We start from the raw sequence: 22,228 nt of genomic DNA, 5'->3' as shown, positions 1-22,228 counted from the left end.
ATTTGTATACACTAGAACTGTTTTGTGTACCTTTTGACTATGCTATGACAATAGCAGTTATATGGGCTATTTTACTGTACTACTGAAAAATGTCTTGCTTTAACTAAATGAAAGTAAAACATTTAAGAATGATTTGTCCATACATCAGATCTTAGCATGTATTGGGGCGTGGCCAAGGATGAACACAGGATAGCAGCAGATTTCTTCAGCTCCACCAATTTCATTACACTGACAGGAATTAATTACTTAAAAAATAATTTTTGAAGTAATTTTCTTTCTAAACATGTTTGTTTTATATAGTTCTTGAACTATATCTAAAAAAGAAAGGAAATTTTAACAATATTCCTGTCAGAAATCACTTTGGAAATTTTCCTGTCATTTTATCAGTCTGAAATGAGTTCCAGTAAGACAAATTCTCAAGACTCCAGCATCAAGAAAGAACTTCAGTCTCTGATAACTATAATCCAGCAACTTACTGCTAGGATGGATAAAATGGATACTAAAATAGATACCTTCATAGAAAAAACTACAAAACAAATAGACTTGTTACATATAGACCTGCAACAACAGAAGATCCAGATGACAGGCATAGAAGAAGCTGTGAATGACATGGAAAATAGAATCCAAGAAGAGGAAATCAACATTGAGTTTCTGCTGAAACAAAATACACATTTACAAACAAAGCTGGATGACCTGGAAAATAGATCTAGGCAATAACATTAGGATTTTTGGACTGCCAGAAAATATTGAAGGTAACAATATTACTTCTTTTTTAACAACATGGCTCCCTAAAACTTTAGACTTACCAGAAGCATTCTCTTTTGGTATCGAAAGAGCACATAGATCTATAGCTAATACTAACTCTAACAAAAACTATCCTAGATCAGTTATAGTTAGATTTCTATCATCTTTTGATAAAGAGATGGTTCTTAAATCTGCTTGGGCTAAAGTTCCTGTTAAGATTAATGAGACAACTGTGCGTTTTGACAATGACTATTCTTCCTTGATAATAGCTAAAAGAAAAGTTTTTCTGCCACTAATAAGGGAGCTTAAAAAAGCACAGTTTAAAACATACCTTCTGTTTCCTGCCAAGCTAACAATCTTCCTTCCTGATGGTCCTAAAATTTTTGATGACTTAGACTCTGCTTTACTGTTTATCAAAAAAAATAAGATTTTGGATAAAATAGAGGAAATGGAATGGGCTAGTCCTTCATTAAAGAGACTGGCAACTGAAACTTCGTGGAAGACTGCAGAGAAGAAGAAGAGACTAAAAAACAAATGATTTGTTCTATGTTTTTTTTTCTTTTTTCTCTCATCATTTTACTTCATTATTAATCTTTTTAAATATAGTTCCTGCATTTCCAGAAAGCCACAAATATTCTGAAAAAGATTTAATCAAAGTTATTCTCTGTGTGCAAAGAAATGTTTTGTTTCATAACCAGTCAAAATATCTGAGGAACTAATAACAAGCTATTATTCAATTTGTTTCTCTTTCTGAAAAGAGAAGTAAGGTCAGTAATTTGATACATTTTTTTTCTTTTTTTTCTCCTTTTCTTTGTTTAAACAATGACATTCTATTTAGATTATGTAGTGGGTAAAGGGTGGGGGAGGGCAGGGTGAGAAGAGTAATGAAAATATGATTAATAGAATAATAACATATTTATTCCTTGTAAAAAGTGTATATGTTCTTCAAATGCTATTCCTAATTATACTTTCTTGATTATACTGCTTATGCTTGTTTGTAAATAATCTGTCATGCTTTAACTAATAATAATTAGAACTAAATAATAGTAAATAATAATATGTTTTATTTTTAACTCTATTAATATAAACAGTAAGTAATAGTCCATTGTATATACTTCTTATAGCTTTCTCTTACATTTTTTTTATTTCTGCCTTACACTCTTTTATTTTCTACTCTCTTTTTCTTTTCTTTATTCTTTCTCTTTATTTTTTTTCATATTAATATATAGAAATGCTTTTGATCATATAGACACAGTAAATAATAAGATTTGCATAAAAATTGAGTTGGGACAAAAATATTGAGTTTTATTACTTATTAATAACTTTGGGCTTAATTTCACTTACATAGAGGCTGTAATAACCTGTAAAATACATTGCGAAGGTTTTGTCATGTTTAGATGCATTTACACTGCTAAATGAATGTTTGTCACTAGTTTTTAACAAGTTTCCTGCCAAAATGTTAAGGGAGACAATCTGGGATGTGTGCTGCCTCATGAACAGTGTCCTCGAGTTGTTTCAAAAGCTTCAACTCTCAGAATTCTCACAGAGAAGCTGAAAGCAGTCAATCTGACCTTTGACCCAGATATCACACTGACACATTGCAGATTCAGGAAGAACACTCTACCAGGAAGTAGAACTGATGCAAATGCAATTATGTGAAGGAAAATGAACTCTTTAACATCTAAATGTGAGTTATTTTATATAATTACTTAAATATCTATGTTATAATTCATAAAATATGTCAGTTATAATGATTTTAAATGATGCAGTTTCTTGTAGTAAGTAAATGTCTTATCTTAGAAGGCATAGAAAATGAAACATTTATTCAAGTGTTTTTGAAAATCTACTTGACTGCAGCATACTAATCTGTGTTAAAAACTTATGTTCCAAACATATACATTACTATAACTCATATAATTCATCTGATTGACAAGCATAAATAACTTTATAACTCTATTCTGGAAGAAATTGTCATGTGATATATTTTAAAGCAGTAATATAGACATACAAAATACAGATGGCTTTTTTTACAATAATGCAAGTGTTTCTGAGAATTTGCATAACTATGCAGTATGATTTATAACAATTTCTATAATATATAATATTTTATTCTATTGACAATAATGAGTATGAGTAAAATGCTCATATACAAGCAATTCAAGGTTTTTTTTTTGGAAGTTGTTAACTGCATTTACATGACAGAAAATAGATGCATCTTAATATATGTAATGTCTGAACCATATTAGCCAAAGTTTTTGATTTAAATGAATGTTAGAACTTATTTTTACATACTTTGAATAAATTAATATGTAAATATGCCTTCCTTTTTTTTTTTGTTTCTCTCTCTCTTTCTTTCACTCTCTCCCCCTCTTTCATGTCTTTTATTTCTCTCTCTCCTCTTGGTTCCTAATATCAAGATTATTTGAATGCTATTTGAATACGAGTGTATTATATTACATAGATGTATATAGTAGTATGAATAGTTTAAAAAAAAAAGTTTATTTTAGTTTATATGATGCTGTTTTACCAAATGTGTAGTCTTGTCTTGCTAGATAATTGAATTGAAAGCTGTTAATTTAAGTTAAATATAACCAGTATTAAATTGATAAGGTGGTAGCTGAGGTACTGCTGCTTAGGGTAGGGGGTTAACTTGAGTAGTAAATACTACTCTAAGCTGGAGTTTTTAACTCCAGGCTGGATGCAAGGTTTAATCTTTACATTATTTTCACTTGTTCATTGTTATACGTATATAGTTTTGACATCCACAATATATTTTGTACACTCATTGTCACTACAAACAAAATTGAATCCTATACAAAATCCCATAAGAGATTCAATAAATACAGTTATATTTAAAGGTACACCTAAAGGAGGAGATGTAACATTACTTATGTTGTTATTTGTTATTTTGATCATAAGATTCTTAAGTTTTAAAAATGCCAAATGACATCTTTAAAAGGAATTTCTTTAAACATTAATGGATTGAATAATCCGTGTAAAAGGGCAAGCCTAATAAGATACATTAATTTACATAAGGCCAACTTAGTCTTTCTGCAAGAAACCCATCTCTTGAAAAAAGATATTGATAAGCTAGCCACAAACAAATATACAGTATTGGTTAGTTCAGAGCACACTCAGAAAAAAGAGGAGTGGCTATTTTATGGAATAAAAGTATGCCCATTCCTAAAACCATTAAGTCTTATCAGGATGACAAAGGAATGTTTTGTATGGTTACAATACAAATTAATGGGAAGACTTACACTTTAATTAATGTATATTGGATACCTGGAATTGGTATTAATACAATGAAACATCATCTTGATAAGATCATATCATTCTCTATAGGAGATATTATTTTAGCTGGTGACTTTAATTGTATACTACATGAAAGTGATACTACTACTATAGGAAAAAGAAGAATTACATCTAATGCAAAACATTTAAATGATTTTGCTAATTCTTATCGTTTGAATGATATTAATAATCAGATAGATTCAAAATCATTACCATACACCTTTTTTTCTAACAGATACAAAACTTATTCAAAATAGATAGGGTCTTTATTTCTAACCAGATGGTAACAGATTTAATTAATTCCAAAATCATTTCATGTCCTATATCTGATCATAATTCAATTGTTTTTGAATTCATGATAAAAATACTCATAATGTTCAGATCAAAAGGATACCAGCATACTTAACTCAACTAAAAGACTATAAAGAATATATACTTTCAGAAGTAAAACATTTTTAGACATAAATAATACTCCTGAAGTCTCCATTGTCTATGTTTGGGATGCCTTAAAATCATATCTATATGGACAAAGTATCAGATGGTATAATAATAAAAGGAAATCTTGGGATAAGGAATTGTTAGATATTCAAAGTAAATTAGACTCTTATAAACATAATAATAAAGAAAATATTATGGACAAGAAAGTTATTGAAGAAATAAACAAACTAAATGAGAAATACAAAGAAATTTGAACTCATAAAGTTAAAATAACTTTAGAGAAATACAAGTTTTTGTCTTATTCAATAAGCCCCAAATACTTACATAGACTTAAAAATAAAACAAAAAGGTTGAATAAACAAAACCATATCAAAGAAATCTTTTCTCTAAGGAAAAAGAAGGCTGTTTCTAGTATACCAGAAATACTAGATGAATTTAGAAATCACTTTCACAAAATTAACCATAATAACATTAACATGGAATCTAAAAATAAAATAAAGGAGTTTATAACCACAAACATGGATAAAAAGCTTAATAAACAACAGATTAAACTATTGGACAAGAGTATTTCATATACAGAGGTTATTACACAAATAAATAAGCTTAAATCAAACAAAGCACCGGGTAATGATGGTATTATACCAGAGATATATAAAATCCTTTCTAAAAGTACATATTCATTAATACATAAGGTTTTTATTTTGGCCCAAACTGAGTTAATAACCCCCCCATCTTGGCAATATACATTTATTTCACCAATTTTAAAACCTAATAAAGATCCAACTAGATGTACTTCATATCGGCCCATCTCATTACTTAATGTTGATTATAAAATGTGTATGAGTATTTTTGCTGATAGATTGAAGACAATCATCCCCGGCATTATAGATATAGATCAGACAGGCTTCATTGTAAATAGAAATACTTTTGATAATATAAGAAGAACTTTAACATTAATTGATTTTGCAAATAGGAAAAATAAAGATTTAACACTTATTAGTCTTAATATAAGTTCAGCATTTGATTCAGTAAGTTGGGACTATCTGTTTACCTTACTGAAGTGCACAAACTTCTCAGATGCATTTGTAAATCTAATTGAGCATTTATACAAAGGAACATTGGCTTATATTAAGGTAGGAACATATGTTTCACAAAAATACCCATTTTTAAAGGTACAAAACAAGGATGTCCACTTTCTCCACTATTATTCACTTTAGTAATGGAGCCTTGGGCTAATTTGATCAGAAACAGTACTGACATAGAGGGTTTTGAAATAGATGAAAATACAACATCCAAAATTCAACTTTTTGCAGATGATGTTCTAATTACATCAGCAGGATCTAATTCTTCTATGCAGTCTCTATTTGATAAAATGATGAATTTTAAAAGTATTTCTGGTTTAATATTCAATGAAGAAAAAACTAAAATACTACATATATATACATGAAAAAATATTCTCATTGGTGATTTTACTAAATATGTACCCAATTCAGGTCAGATAACTTATTTAGGTATAATACTATCTAAAGATATTAAATCTATTATATATAATAATTATAATACCTGTTTTCTTAATATACAAAACCTTTTTTAATACCTGGAATAATATGTTTTTTACTATGGAGGAGAGACTTACAATTATTAAAATGATAATATTCCCCAAGATTTTATACTTAATACAATCAATAATACTTCCACCTACAAAAATAATTATCAAGAAACTGAATACACTAATGTTAAATTTCCTATGGGCACCTAATAGACCTAGGATTGCATTAAAGAAACATACTAATAGCTGGTCTCAAGGGGGTATTTCTTTTCCAGACTTTAATTTATATACTATCTCTTCTATTGTAAAAGTTATTACTTTATTAATAGATCAGTCATATGTTGCAAAATGGAAAGATTATTGGGAGCTAATTAGTATGCACTTCATGAAAATCTCCTTAACACATAAAAATATGATTGTAAATAACTCCATGTTATGGTTACTAAAGGAATTTTGTACTTCACCTATTACACCTAAACATATGGTTTGTTACCCATTAAATATTATTATTAGCTATCGTAACTTTATATTCATGCACCCTAAGTATAGGGAATGGAATTTTATTATATTCCCTATAATGTATACTCAGGGTATGCTTTTGTCATCTACTTCTGAAGGAACTCATTTAGCTATAGATAATGATCTAAAGTACTGGTATCAGTTGATATCTGATAATAAAGTTAAAAATCTAGATTTCTTAAAACAAGAATTTGATCTAAGAGAAACTTGCTGGTTAGAGGTTCAGACCTTTAGACAACATCTCATTAATAAAATAGATCTAATGTCTATAACAGTTAAAGACTCTATTCCAACACTGATTGATTACTTGATATTAAATTTACAACATAAAGTTTCTGATAAAGGTAAACTTTCATACATACATAAAATTATCAGACAAGAAACTTTTTACAGTGTAGATTCATACTGGAATTATTTCACTTCTATTAATGGGGACCCACCAAATCAACAAGATAAACAATATATATTGGAATCTGCCTATAGAACTACGTCTTCCATTGTCTGGAGACTTTATACATGGAAATTTTCACATAGATCTTTTTATACACCTTTGATGATGAATAAAATAAATAATAAAGATAATCTATGTAAGAGATGTAATGTAGAAATTAATGCTGACTGGGCTCATATGTTTTATGACTGTATAAAATTGAAAGAATACTGGAAGTCAATTAATGAATTTTGCAGGCTCTTTTACAGATAATTTCATTATTTCTAAATCTCTTATATTATTCAACACACCTGTACCTCAAAGTGTTAAAAAGGTTAAGCTTCCCTTGTTATGGTCTATTCTAGCAGTGGCTAGGAAAATAATAACCAGAAATTGGTTTTCAGATACACCTCCTTCGTTCAATGAAATGTTATGAATATAGTGTGCCATATGGAAATAAACACAATTAGGTCAAGAACAACTAGAAAAACATCTTATTATATTGTATGGGATAATTTACAAAATTTGTTAAAAAAATCCTAATTTCAATAGCATGGTATTTTAGTTTAATTAATTGATCTGATTGTAGTGGATGTCTTTGTAAATACTTTAGTTGTTTTGTTGAATGTTATAATCATATCTATTTTTAATTACTTGTATAAAATTGTTATGATATTTCTCTTGTATGTTAAAACAATAAACCTGTTTTGAAAAAAAAAAAAGATCTTAGCATGTATGCTTAACCATTTTCAAAACATAAATATATTATAAAATATATTTATTTTGTACAAATCAGCTGTAGTTTCCTGTTCTTTTTAAGCTCAGCTGTTATATGGAGAAAGTCAGTCTCTGTCAGTTTAGCTAATTTATTTTCTTTATCCTGCAACTGCTGTTCAAGAGTTTCTCATAGTCTGCCTGATATGTCTCAGGAGCCTGTTCTGCTGAATCTGAAACTCCTAAGCACTTTTGAAAAAATGTATGTATAACTTGTCTAAGCTTCCTGAACTCATTGTGTCTGTCTTTTAGAAGTTTATTACATTCTTTTGTAACAGAATGTACTAGAGGCCCTGTCAGTAACTGATGTGACTGTTGTTGCAACTCTGAAATAAACCTTTTATATCTGGAGACAGAACATAACTGTCTAACATTTGAATATAACGTCAGCATATTAACTTTTCCTGGTTCTTTACCATTACAATTTTTGTCTGTACAGTCTAACCTTTGAATAGTGGCATGCACTGTATTTTTATGACATTGTACACACAATAAACAGTTTTTATACCACACATGATTTTGTTTCAGATACCAGTCAAATATTGCAATCCATTTGCATAATGCCTTACTATTAACTTGCCCTAATAAGGTTTTACATTTGTTAATATGCTGTATATACATTCATTCTGTTATTGTTATTATTACCTCTATGGCATTCATACTGTATGTAACACAGAAAAAAATTCTTACCAGTCAACAGAGAGGCAGATGGCCAGGCTGCTTTACTGTAGATGGTTGAAAAGTCTCTGTAGTCACTTGTGAAGTTGGTACAGCAAAACTGGCAGTTTCAGTCTTACAACTTTGTATTGTACCTTTTTGGGGAATGTATGGCACTGCACACTTTCCTGCACTGCAGTCTCACTCCAGATTTAGATGTCTAATAAACTGTATTATTGCTACAAACTGTAGAAAACTGTAGAAATTTGAAGTACTTAACATAAACGTTAGTTACTATGATTTTACAGGAGTGACCTTATACAAGGCATTACCCACTCACTCCCCCCCCCTGTTTTTGGATACAGGCTAGGAATGTTTGCAGGGTCACCATTGAAAAATGTATCTTTAATTTGCACTCTGCTTCTATGCTGTGCTGGATCCAAAGTCTTCTTAAGACACACAGTCTTGCTGTGCTGTTTACTGCTGAATCAGAGACACAGAGCTTTGCATGACTCCATCTGTAATCTGTTTAAAGCACCAAGCCTTTCAAACTGTACTCTGATAAAGAAATATATTTTGCAGCTATAAGCACATACAGATAACTTATTATTATAACAAACAACACATACTCTTTCTGTCAGTTTGTAGTATATATTTACAAAGTTTTCCTTCATTACAGATATGAATGATGACTTCTACATAATATGTCTCCTCTCCCTCTCTCCCATAACTGAATAACTGAATTACTATAGTTGTTATATAGAGTGCTAGTCACGCACATAGGTTTTGTTATTTCCTCTTGGTATCTTTTTTGGCCTTCTGTGGGAAGTCACTTAATGTCTGTTTTTTGACTTTTCTATTGTCCTGTCAGCAGTTTTGCAGATGTGAAAATGCACAAATCCACGCAATCAGAATAACAGAAGTATGAAAGGAAACATCTGTTCTGTTCCTATTGAAAAAACATCACATATTGCTGAGTTTATAAAAAAGGATGTCTGTTAATAGATATTTGTTCTGCAAACATGAGAAAATCATGTAATACTTGCTTTCCAATATTGCTTTGTTAAGCTTTTTCTAATGCTGTGAAGAGAAGCCTGTCTGTTATACATATAGTACGAATGCCCATTTTACATTGTTAAACTCTATACATATATTCAAGCAAACTTTTTATTCTATGCTTTATCTTTTAGCATATTTACAACAGAATTAATTTCAGCCTTATATTCATAATCTCTAACAAGATTTTACTTTATGAATATTTAAGTAGTGCATGATAGGATGATTATATGCTGAAAAAGAAGTCTAATCTAAATTTAAGTTGTATTACCAAATCAATACTCATTTCCATACATTATGTTAATTCATTATTAACAGTTATATAGGGAAAATAATAACTAATATTGCTAAATCTCCAAGATAAGAGAAAAGGTATACTGGAGCTCAAAAAGGGGCTAATTTTTTTCTTTCTTTTTTCATGAGGGAAGTTATGGTAGACAATCTGTTAGATTTCTTCTCATCTAGTAGATTGGAAGTGTATTTCACTTCATGTACATTAGAGGGTTTACAAAAATATTTATATACTTGTTATGCAAGTAATTTTGGCATTTTTTTAAGTTATTTGACCAAAATTAAAATATTGACTACAATGAGAATTATTAACACAGTAGTTACACATTATACATTTGGTATGATATTACAAAATATAATACAAAACAAATATGATGTAAAGTTAAACACTGGGTATGGACTTGACTATTTTATCCTTAAACACTAACGGTTTAAACAATCCAAGGAAAAGATCTAATTTATTAAGATATATGAAATTAAATAAAGTTCAAGTAGTATTTCTTCAAGAGACTCACTTTAAAACAAATTATACCTTTAGTTGGAATCCTAATGAATATATGATCTTATCTCACTCTTCTTATAAGAAAAAGACTAGGGGAACTTTAATTTTATGGAAAAAATGTCACTATGCCTCAAATCATTGACAAATATGAAGATAAAGAAGGACGCCTAGCTATAGTAATAGGAAAATATAATAATAGACTCTGGATATTAGTAAATATATATTGGTTTCCATGTATTGGGGTTGGGACAATAAGAAAACACATGGATCTAATAACTAGAGTATATAAAGGAAATTTGATTTTGGGAGGTGACTTTAATTGTATATTGGATAAATCAGAGACCACAAGCAAAATAAATTTACGTGTAAGTTCTATATGGAAGCTACTTAAGAAATGGAAAGAAAGTTTAAATCTAATTGATACATTTAGTTATAAGGAGAACAATTCATTATTATTTTTACACCAAGGCCACAGATTTGGGACACATACAAGAATTGATAAAATATTCATATCTCAAGAGCTAAATTCAAAAATAATAAAATTTTCCTTAATCCCTTGTCCCTTATCAGACCATAATTCATTAATTCTCAATATACATACAGATTATAAGAAGTTAATTTTTATGTCAAGAATTCCAGTTTACATTACACAATTAAAACAATTTAAACCTTGGTTAGATTCAGAAGTACAACTCTTTTTAGACATAAACTATACTACTGAAATAAATGTTATTAATCTCTGGGATACCTTGAAAGCCTATCTAAATGGAAAAAATTATTTCATGGTATAAAAACAAGCTAAAAGAGTGGGAATCAGAATTATGTAACATCCAAAAACAAATTACAGCTCTCACTATTAATCCATCTACTTACACACAAAATAATCATAAAAAAGCAAAGGAAGGCTTAAACAAAAGATATAATGAAATCCTAACTCACAAAACAAATATAGCTGTAGAAAGGTTAAAGCTTAGTTCCTATGCAGTATCACCCAAACATATGCATAATTTAGCAATAAGATTAAAGAAACATTCATTTGAAAATAATATTACAAGTATTATATATGAAGGAAGGAAAAAAACAAAAAAGGTTTTGTATATAAATGATATACTAGATGCATTTAAACATAATTTCTCTGACCATTATAATGATACTTCACATATAACTAATACATCAAACTTAGATCTGAAATTAGTAAAGGAAAAGGCAATACCAGAAAGGTTAAAGTTAGACATTCAAAAACAAATATCCCAAAAAGAAATTACACAAAAAAATCAAGGAAAGTAAAAGTAATAAAACACCGGGAATTGATGGAATAATTAATGAATTGTATAAGATATTTCCATCTTCAGTAATATAGTTTCACAAAACTTTGAATGAAATTCTAGCACAAAACACAACTCCAATTTCATGGAGATACTCCTTAATTACACCTATTATAAAAGAAAACAGATGCTTTACAGTGTAAATCTTATAGGCCAATCTCTCTACTTAACAATGATTATAAAATCTTCATGTCAATATTAGTTAGTAGAATTAAAAAATCATTGGCACACATAATAAATGAGGATCAAACAGGATTCATTTATAAAAGACACACATATGACAATATTTAAAGAATACTAACACTCACAGATTTTCTACACAGAAACAACAAAGAAGCTCTAATAGTAGCTTTGGATATAGAAAAAGCCTTTGATTCATTGAGCTGCGATTTTCTTTTTAAGGCTTTAGAATTGTTTGAATTTCCTTCTAATTTTATTACGCTAATAAAGAATATTTATAAAAACAATTTGGCTTATGTAAAACTTGGGCCATTTACCTTGAAGGCTATTGAAATAACCAAAGGTACAAAGCAGGGAAGTTCGATGTCTCCCATCCTGTTTGCCTTAGGAATTGAATAATTTGCCTCATTAGTATGCCACAACTTTAATATATCAGGCATAGATGTATATGGTCAACTTAATTCAAAAATTATGTTATTTGCTGATGACGTTCTACTCACGTTATCTGTCTCTATCTCAAATCAGAGTTGTAGTCAATGCCCCTAGTAATAAAGTAGGAAGAAACACAAATACAGTAAAAGCAGATGAATAAAATACAATTTATATATATATATATATATATATATATATATATATTAAAACAATATAAAACAAACAAACTGATTTAAACAAGTTACCCAATTAACCAGAAAAAAGCTCAAAAATGAGCCCTGTTCCAGCAGTCTTCAATCAGATAAGTTCTAACTGCACACTCCTGCTACTAGGATGCAGGGGAACCTTCTCCAAAAAAAAAAAGATGGCCTGGATCAGTGCTCAAGTTATACAAACAAAGCTAGATTCAGCAGGCCTGAATCTCGTCTATGCTACAGCAAGAAGGCGCACTAATTTCAGAAAGAAACAGTTCAAATAAGCAGGCACAATAAGCCTGTGACCAAAAATTTCCAGCTCAGAAGGGCAGAATCTAGCCTCTCCTCCCTTAAGAGTGCAGACCACAAACCTTCTTAAAGTAGAATAACTGGCCTGAAGCCCACGTGCTTAAAGCAGAACTAATACACTTTTAGAATAGCAGACACTGAGCCTTCAATCAGCAGTTCCCAGCTTAGAAGGATGGAAGCTACCTGTCCTGCCACAACAGTGTAGACCACAAACCTTCTTAATGTAAAACAATCAGTATGAAGCCCAAGTGCTTAAACCAAAAGACTTAGAATAACAGTTACAATTTAATCAGGCTAATATTTGTCTTTTCGGCTTTTCCCAGTTAGGGGTCGCCACAGTGGAACTCCGATCCGCTAATGATTGGCAGTCGATTTTTATGGTGCCAAGTTGCCAGCCCGATGCCCAACCTTCAGCGAAGGCATGCCCATTCACTTATGTCATTTGGAGACCACTCGACCGCAGGGAGGACATGCAGACTCCACACAGAAGGTACTCCAGCTGAGAATCGAACAGGAGAATCAGGCTAATACCAAGCAGTAATAAATGCAGCAGAATAAATACAATTGAGTACTTTTAAGAAGAGGCAAAAGCAAAATAAAGTAGGAGGAAACACAAATACAGTAAAAGCAGATGAATAAAGTGCAAATGTTTTTTTTTTGTTAGTAAAGTGCAATGAGAGAGGAAGGAAGAACCTAAGTGGGTTGGCCTTCTCAAATCTTCTCTCTGTATTAAGTAGAGTGAACACTAGACTCAGAATATGATCTCACTGTACTCGGTTAAGTGAGCAAATGATATGGACTCAGGAGAAGTGTTCAAATACAGACTTACAGGAGGGGCAGGCAATTCCAGAGCCACCAACACTAACACCAAAACAAGTACAGAGAGGGTGGAGGGGGGACTAACTGCAGAGAGACACATAGCACACTATATTCAGTGAAACAAACAATTAGGTAACATAAAAATGAAATACAGTATTTCTAAAACTGCAAATTTGTATTTAACTTCAGTTTCTAATGCAGGTGATTGTAGCCAATCAAGTCTCTCAGAAGTTGAGCATAAAATTAATTCTCAAACTTTGTGGCTAGCACTTAAAGTACAGAGGAAGCCCTCTAGGCTAACAGTTAAATATCACATAACAAAGAAGTGAGAAGACCACCACCCCCTCTTATAGCAGAGAGACACACAGCACACTATTCAATGAAACACACAATTAGGTAACAGAAAAAATGAAATACAGTACTTTTAAAACTGCAAGGTTGTACTTAACTTCAGCTTCTAATGCAGGTGATTGTAGCCAACCAAGTCTCTCAGAAGTTGAGTACACTGCTTTGCCAGGCTTGGTGCACTTGCATGACCTATAATCCTGTTATTAGGAAGCTTGCAATAGCATACTCACAAATGTGATAATTTACAACTCCAGCAAAGTAACGCTCATACCACCACACCCTTAGGGTTCACAGCCTCAAAAACACTCCCTGTAGGCACTCTTTGCAGTAAAGATGTCCATGTCTGTGCATGCACAGAAAACTCGTCCAACTTTCCATTCATTTCATTGGTCTTGCGGGTCTAAAATGTCTGTCAAACAACCAGACAACACATGGATGTTATGTGAAATGATGTAGAAACACGGATTAGTGTCCTATGAACAGAAATGCACAGTATGACATACCTAGGACATGTGGGAGGGATGGAGACATTGTCAAAATTTGGCCAACTCTGCAGTAGACCTCACATCCGTGTCACTCAGATCACCACCATTTCACTGTTAAAGGGCAATCTGCATGATTTGCTGTGAAACTGTTACCTAACATAGATCACTGCCACTGTTGCGCTTGATGCAGCAACCTTTGATATCTGTGTCACCTGAGATTAACCTTATACTGTGATGCAGCAGCTGTGCTCCTAAGCATCGTCAGGTCATTACCCTAGTCAAATGCTACGACCCTCAGAACCCAAGGCATAACACATGCCAACATCAAATGATTGGTCTAGTTGCTAATCAAGGCATCTACCTGGAAAAGGATACAACAAGCCTACTGAGCCTTGCATCATGTGGGACAAGTGCATGGGTCAACAAACAGGTGGTGGCCTGCTTCTTATCTTGAGCTTGGTGCTAACATTTTGCTTCTGGTGAATGACAAAGAATAAGGACTTTGAATCTCATCAGAGTGAGAGCATGTTGAAACCAGCAGTAGTAGTAGCCATGCAGCAGCAATTCAAGTGAATCACCACTTTTCAGCATTCTTCACAAGGTAATTGTTTTCAGTGTGCACTGCTGGATTAGTGTGTAGCTTCAGAATCATCATCTTCTTTCGGCTGTTCCCATTAGGGGTCACCACAGCAGATCACCTGTTTCCATTTCTTCCTGTCCTCTGCATCTTGCTCTGTCACACCAACCACCTGCATGTCATCTCTCACCACATCTCTTCATCCTTAGTATCTTTTTCCCAATATACTCAGCATCCCTCCTCAGCATATGTCCAAACCAATGTAATCGTACCTCTCTGGCTTTGTCTACAAACCTTCCAACCTAGGCTGACCCTCTAATATACTTATTCCTAATACTATCCACCCTCGTCACACCCAGTGCAAATCTTAACATCTTTAATTCTGCCACATCCAGCTCAAACTCCTACCTTTTTGTCAATGCCACTGTCTCCAACCCGTATAACATAGCTGGTCTCACTACCCTCTTGTAGACCTTCCCTTTCACTCTTACAGGTACTCGTCTGTCACAAATCACTCCTGACAGTCTTCTCCACCCACTCCATCCCGCCTGTACTCTCTTCTTCGCCTCTCTTCCACACTCACCGTTACTCTGAACTATTGACCCCAAGTATTTAAACTCATCCACCTTCACCACCTCTACTCCTTGCATCCTCACCATTCCTCTATCCTCCCTCTCATTCACACACATATATTCTGTCTTACTCCTGCTGACCTTCATTCCTCTTCTCTCTAGAGAATATCTACATCTCTCCAGGGTCTCCTCCACCTGTTCCCTACTCTCACTACAGATCGCAATTTCATCTGCAAACATCATAGTCCATGGGGACTTCTCCCTCCTTAGTGTCCAACCTTTCATACAACTCTTCATATGCCTTATCCTTAGCCTTCGACACCTCTCTCTTTGCCATGCACCTCATCTCCTTATAGTGTGTAACTTCAGAATAACTGCCTAAATATTCCATCCTTACATTTACAGGGTGTACGTATCAGTTTCCCTTACAGAGTTTGGCAGTGCTCTGTACAGGCTCAGACACCTTGGATGACATTTTTCCTGGCTACCATGATGGCATTAATTTCAATACAGAGTTGCACCCAGGACAACCAGCATGCAGTGTCACACTTTGTCCCAATAGTTCCGGAACAGATGGCCATCCTGAGGCAATGTAGATATCACCCCATGTTTACCAACAACTATTTTATACTTAAACAAACTGATATAGCATGTCAAAGATTTATATACACATTGTCACTGGAGGCAAAGCTCTCACCTAAAAGAACTCTCAGTGTCAATAAGGTAGCCAGTGGTACACCTGCCACACCCATGACAAAGAGTTCAAAGCAGACAGGAGCTGAGGCTATGAAATTTAACCTACATAAATCAAAAACACCTTGAAGATAAAGTCCAGATGACAAATAGCCTCAGCAGCCCCATATGCACTCTGTAAAAACAGCACACATATCAACACATAGAGCAACATCTCATGGAGGACCAACCTATAAGTCCATATGTCAAGCTGACACAAAATCCAACATTCTAGTCATCACAGAATTCATGCAGATAGGGAGTTGTCAATGAATCACACACAGACACAACTGTTCTCCAGGAGGGGCTGACACAGACATACAGCTGTTGTCAGAGCCATGGGCTAACACTAAATACCAAGAAAAGCACAATACTATCCTTTAGTAAGTCATCCACCCCTGGTAACTACTGTATTTCTAACACACCTCAAAAGGTTAACTGGGAAGTCAATGACTTATGGACATAGATAGTGATCTAGCCTTTTCCTGTCACGTGTCTGTAATATTGTGGATATCAGTCTATGTTGCGCAAGCTATAAACAAATGTTTGGCATGAAAAATCTAAGGAAGGCATTGTTCCACTGTCATCAGCATTCATCAGACCCATCACTGGTGCAATGCCACCTTTGGTATGTAACTAGCCAGGAATATCCAACAACTGTAACATCCACAGAGGTTACTCAGTGCAGCACTACATGGTGTACCTAATATGTCCTATGCAGAACACATCAAGGCCCTATTCATGTATTTTGTCACCTACATGCTTTGGACCGGAGGTGTAGGCCTGCCATACAGGGCAGTATCAGACCCCACTCTGGACCTCTTGCATATCTACAAAACAAGTAGCACCAGAATTACTTGTGCTACAGACCCACACCTTGCCTGTAGTATATATAAGACATGCTGGACAGACAGGTATGTAATCCAGAGATGACAACCTATATGGAACAGGCTCCCCATCCATGTGAAGCAGAGTGTCACCCTAACACAATTCAAGTACATGTTACACAAGTGGATGGGGAACAGGGCAATCATACCTGCTTGTGGATCAATGTCTCTAATGGACACATGGAAACTGGGGATGGCCACCCTCCCATGCCCCAGATTATAGATGTTTCATCTCCCAAAACAATGCCTACACTTACCAATGGTATCAGACCTTGATAGTGTTTAGGGATGCATGGCTAGGCTTAAAGAAGCCTTTGTGTTTGTTAGCCTATTAAACACATATGAACCTATGATTCCTGGAACCTATACTGGTTTACCTTTCTGACGACATCTGTCTTCTGCACTGACATTCAATTCTGTGCTCTGACATTAATGGGTTGATTGTAGATTTGTCCCTATAGGTGTTCCTATACAATCCTGAAAGTGCAACCTAAACATTTTCATGTGACACCTGTCATTGTGTGACTACACAGCCATTAGAACAGCATCCATCATAATGTACACACATTATTATGTTATAGGCATTTATAAATGGCAAAGTACAACTTCTGAAAATGATCAGTACAAGTGGCATGTCAAAAGCAACATTGGATGACATGAAATCATATTAATATAGACAGTCACCCTGTGCAACAGACACATAGCTTTATATCCATGCATCCATGAGAAAAATGATAGGGATGTGGCACAGGTATCATCTCTTGCACAGGGTGTTGTGTGGGAGAGCAGGAGGCCTAGGCTGACCCAATAGGTCGGCAAGTGTGTGTGTGAGTCAGGAAGGCAAGATGGACCATGGAACGTGGCGTGTGTCTGTAGGTAACCTGAATGTGACAGTGGTGAGTGAGTGCCTGCATGAACACAGCCAAGCTCAGTGCTAGCCTATGAGTCTGTATGTTGTACAGCTGTGAGCAGTGCATGGTAGAGCTGACAGTTCATTGTCTCTGCTCCCGAACATGTGAACTGGCTCTGCCAGGAGATGCACTGGCACCTCCATGCCAAGGTCAGATGCTGTGCTACTATGTGAGGGTGACTGGTGTCTGCTGGAAATATGTCTTCCACAGGCACACCCAATACCACGAGCCCATAGCCTGCCACATCTGGGTGTGGACAGCACTCTCCCCTCTGGAGCACTGGATGTACTGCCACTATAGGAGCATGATTGTGCATGGCCATGTTGACTCTCAGCAGATGTAGTGCTGACCTACAGCCACAAGGCCGACACTCAACTCCAAACAGACATTCCATCACAGACAATGTGCATTCCAGGCCAGATAGTGTATGATCTGTCTCAGACCAACATCTTTCCACTGCGTCAGTCAAAAGTTCCAGGGTATCAGCAACACGGTGTAGGCAGTCACACATGTCAGACTGTGTTGCATCCATAAACCTGAGCATTCATCTGGAGTTCCTTTCTGAACATGCTTGTGCTTCCATGATGGTCCTAAACATATGCCGAGTGACACAAGATATGACACCTGTGACGGGTGGTGGAGGGACAGCAGGCCTCCTATGAGCACCCCTATCAAACCACCTGTGTGGAACCTTGCCAACTGTTTGGCTAAGGCCAGTGCTGACAGTCACTAAAGAAACAGCAGCCACACTTCCCTTTTCAATGTCCCTACCCTCCAACTCTTCAACATCTGTGGCCACAGGCGACTGGGTATGCATAGGCATACTGGCTGTGTACAGTGATAATGATTGTAGATGAAGGATGTCAATCACTGTGTCACATTCAGCCTCTGCAGCCCCTAGCTGTCCCTCAAATTTGGCCACCAGCATCATCAGACTTTGAAGAGACCCTGACATCAGGTTGTGAAAGGACAAAGACCACCCTCCATGGTCAGCTGTGAAAAAAAAGAATAAGCAATATATTAATTCCTACACTACTATGCTCTGCCATACTATGGTGAAATCTGTGTTAAGCTGTATACACTGATGTCACTATTAAAAGACTTGCATAACCCCCAACCTCACATACTAGGACATGAGGATATTATTTTCTAACCCAAATCTGTCATTATTTGGAAATAAAATCCATTAAAAAAGAATCTCATGAGCAAAACATAAATTATGTACACTGTTGACATGCCACAAACTCTACACAGTTGACAATTATGGCAATCTGTAATGTCCTGACAATACTGCCAAATCAATCACTGTGGTCAAACTTACAAGGCATAGATATGAGTCTGAACTGTGCGCATCTAGAAAATATTTGTACAGTTGGCAATCATGCAGACAGTACATCAGTCCAACCAGCAGGCCTGGGATGACACTTTAGCAAATACATGGAACTAAATGTACATCTCTTATAAAATGGTTTTGTTCTTACCAGCAGCAGGGGCATAGCCTCTTCCTGTTTCTGATGGTCCTGAAAAAATTGGAGGAAGAGGTAATGTCAACATCAACACATATTACAGTATAACAGGGGTAATATCTCCAAATATCTCACATTTACAGCAGCTGCTATGTTAACAGGTATGTGGGTCACAATCTCTACATGAGCTTAAAACTGAAGCTACCCCCCAAAACAACTGACACCCATGTAACACTATTTACACCCTGACAAGCTGAATGCTACAGTATTCCAATGCTGATCTAACTAAGCATACCTGGATACTCCTCTTGTGTGGGAACAGTTGCACAAACATCCATATCATACTGGGTGATGTATGCCTAGGAGATGTCCTGTGTTGTGAGGTTTCCCAGGAATTCTTCGGTGGCTGCCAGAGGTTATTTTGCTGCAGGCCCACCACCAGTGACCTGTTGATCCCTGGACACATCCACTGCACATCTACGTGCCAAGTTAATCACATCTGTGGTACGGTGTTGCACCTGCTCATATGTGCAGTTCTGGTGACCCACATCATTAATGTTGTGCACCAGTTCATCCCACAAGGCTGCACACTCCTGTCTATCTGCCCTCCCTTGGGACAGCAGGACTTGGTAGTGTTGTCTCAAGGCATGAATACTGAGGTCGTTTTCAGCCTCATTGAAAGGTGCACATTGTCTAGCATGCATGCTATCTCCTGAAAGACAAATAAATGAGAACACATGTCAGGATCACATATGTGGAAGTACAGTATGTAGAGATACATCAATAAAGGAGGCCTATTAGTATTCCAAGCTGGATTACACATCTCATAATCAACAGTGTGCGAAACGTACAAAGTTTGTGGAAGCCACTAGGATAGTAGCAAAAGTGACCCACTCCTGTTTGTGACATGACAGATACGTATGATCACAACAAACACAGGAGTCCATTATAGTGTGCACCATATCAGGAAAACCTCCACCCATAACATATTTATAAAGAACAGTGCCAACCAACTAGCAGGGGTACTACTACAACTGCTAACAAAGGAATTATCCAGGAGACCTGTGTACCTAATTAACACACAGCATTATACCCTTGGTGTACTCTGCATGGTGTAATACAGCTGGAGATCACTGGCATGTCATCAATATAGTTCTAAGGAAGGCTTACTGATCTAATCCCCATTCTCCCTAAGTATGTTCAAACATATGCATCATGTTAGACACAAAATACTTACATACCTGATGGAGTTCTAAAGTCCTCTGTTCAAAGATACAGCTATATGAGTAGTGTGTGAATGAGTTATCCCTACAAAGTAACTCTCATACACAATGGTTCCCCTAGCTAGGTGTTTGCCTTTTTAAGATGGTTCTCATTAGCAGGTGATTGCCTCTGAACCAATCTGTGGTTCAGGAATGCTACATGTAGCATGCACAGCTGATTTGTAGTGTAATCAGCCAATCCCATGCAACTACTCAAACAATATATAAGGCCTCAGTGTAGACTGCATCCCCTTTCTCACATTTTACAGTGGTAATTACTGGGGTAGAGATTATGTCAGCACAAAGAGAATATTTGTAGCAACTACTTGTTACATACAGATGTGTGTGCTACAGGCTGAAGCTGCTGCTGCAGGCATTAGGCCTAGTTACAGAGTCTGCAGAATGTGCAGGAAAAAAGCACTTAAATAAAACTGTGTGATCTGTGGCAGCCTTGGTGTACAGCCAGAGACAGACTGAGGGAATACATCCACTGGAAAGTATGGCATGTGTTTAAGTTAAGTGTGTTAGCCAAAGATCTCATTAACAGAGTAAAGGGAAACATGCTTGTTATATCATAGAACATTATGACAAACAGTCTGATAACTGCCAACTCATGTATTCTGTCATGGTAGTCATCTGGAACGTGTGTGCTGGCAACAGTTGCTTCTAACACAGGCTCCATATATGTATGTCACTACCGCTGCTGTGGCTGTCTGTAATGTCATTAGCAAATCACTGTGGGCTGCATTCTGATATGACTGGGCCTCATTTGAATTACATACTTCAGAATCCTCTGGGAATTCATACTGATGCATGACCTGACATTCTATGCATGTTCTACTGTTGTAATAGGGATATTTTAAATGTTGTCCCATATGTAGACCTTTTAATGTCATTATTTAGAAGTGTACATTCCATCTGTACTGCTTTCAATGTATAAATAGGTGATAAGACAGTCATACATATCAGAATTTATACTGGTGATGTACACATACATGTATTTTAAATGCTAGACATATCTGTATTTGAACCCAGGACCAAAAAGTTATGTTTTCGCAGCATTTCAACTCATTAAGCTACCGAGTCACTGATATAGCAGGTATATTTTTACTTGAAGATATCATTGCACACTCGCCTGCTATTATGTACCTCATTAACATCTATTATTATGTGTATGGCTTTATACTGATGTATTTCTCTACCAGAGACACAGTTAAACTCCTATTTTCCATTACTCATATAGCAGGTGTATTTTTACATGTTGTACATGTAATTGGTCAGTTGCCTGATGTTAGGTACCTCACTTACATCTATCCTTATGTGTATGGCTGCATAGTGATGTATTTCTCTACCAGAGTCCCAGTTACACTCCTATTTTTCCATTAATGTTACTAACTCATTTGCGCGATGCAGCACAATGCACACCATGGCTTAAACATGCTTAGTGACAGGACCATGACAATTGCTATGTTTTG

Source organism: Protopterus annectens, chromosome 2.part1 (genome assembly GCF_019279795.1).
Source record: "Protopterus annectens isolate FY-2018-M chromosome 2.part1, PAN1.0, whole genome shotgun sequence".
NCBI classification, from domain to species: Eukaryota; Metazoa; Chordata; order Ceratodontiformes; family Protopteridae; genus Protopterus; species Protopterus annectens.
The sequence above is the reverse complement of the archived record's forward strand: the minus strand, read 5'-3'. Positions refer to the sequence as shown.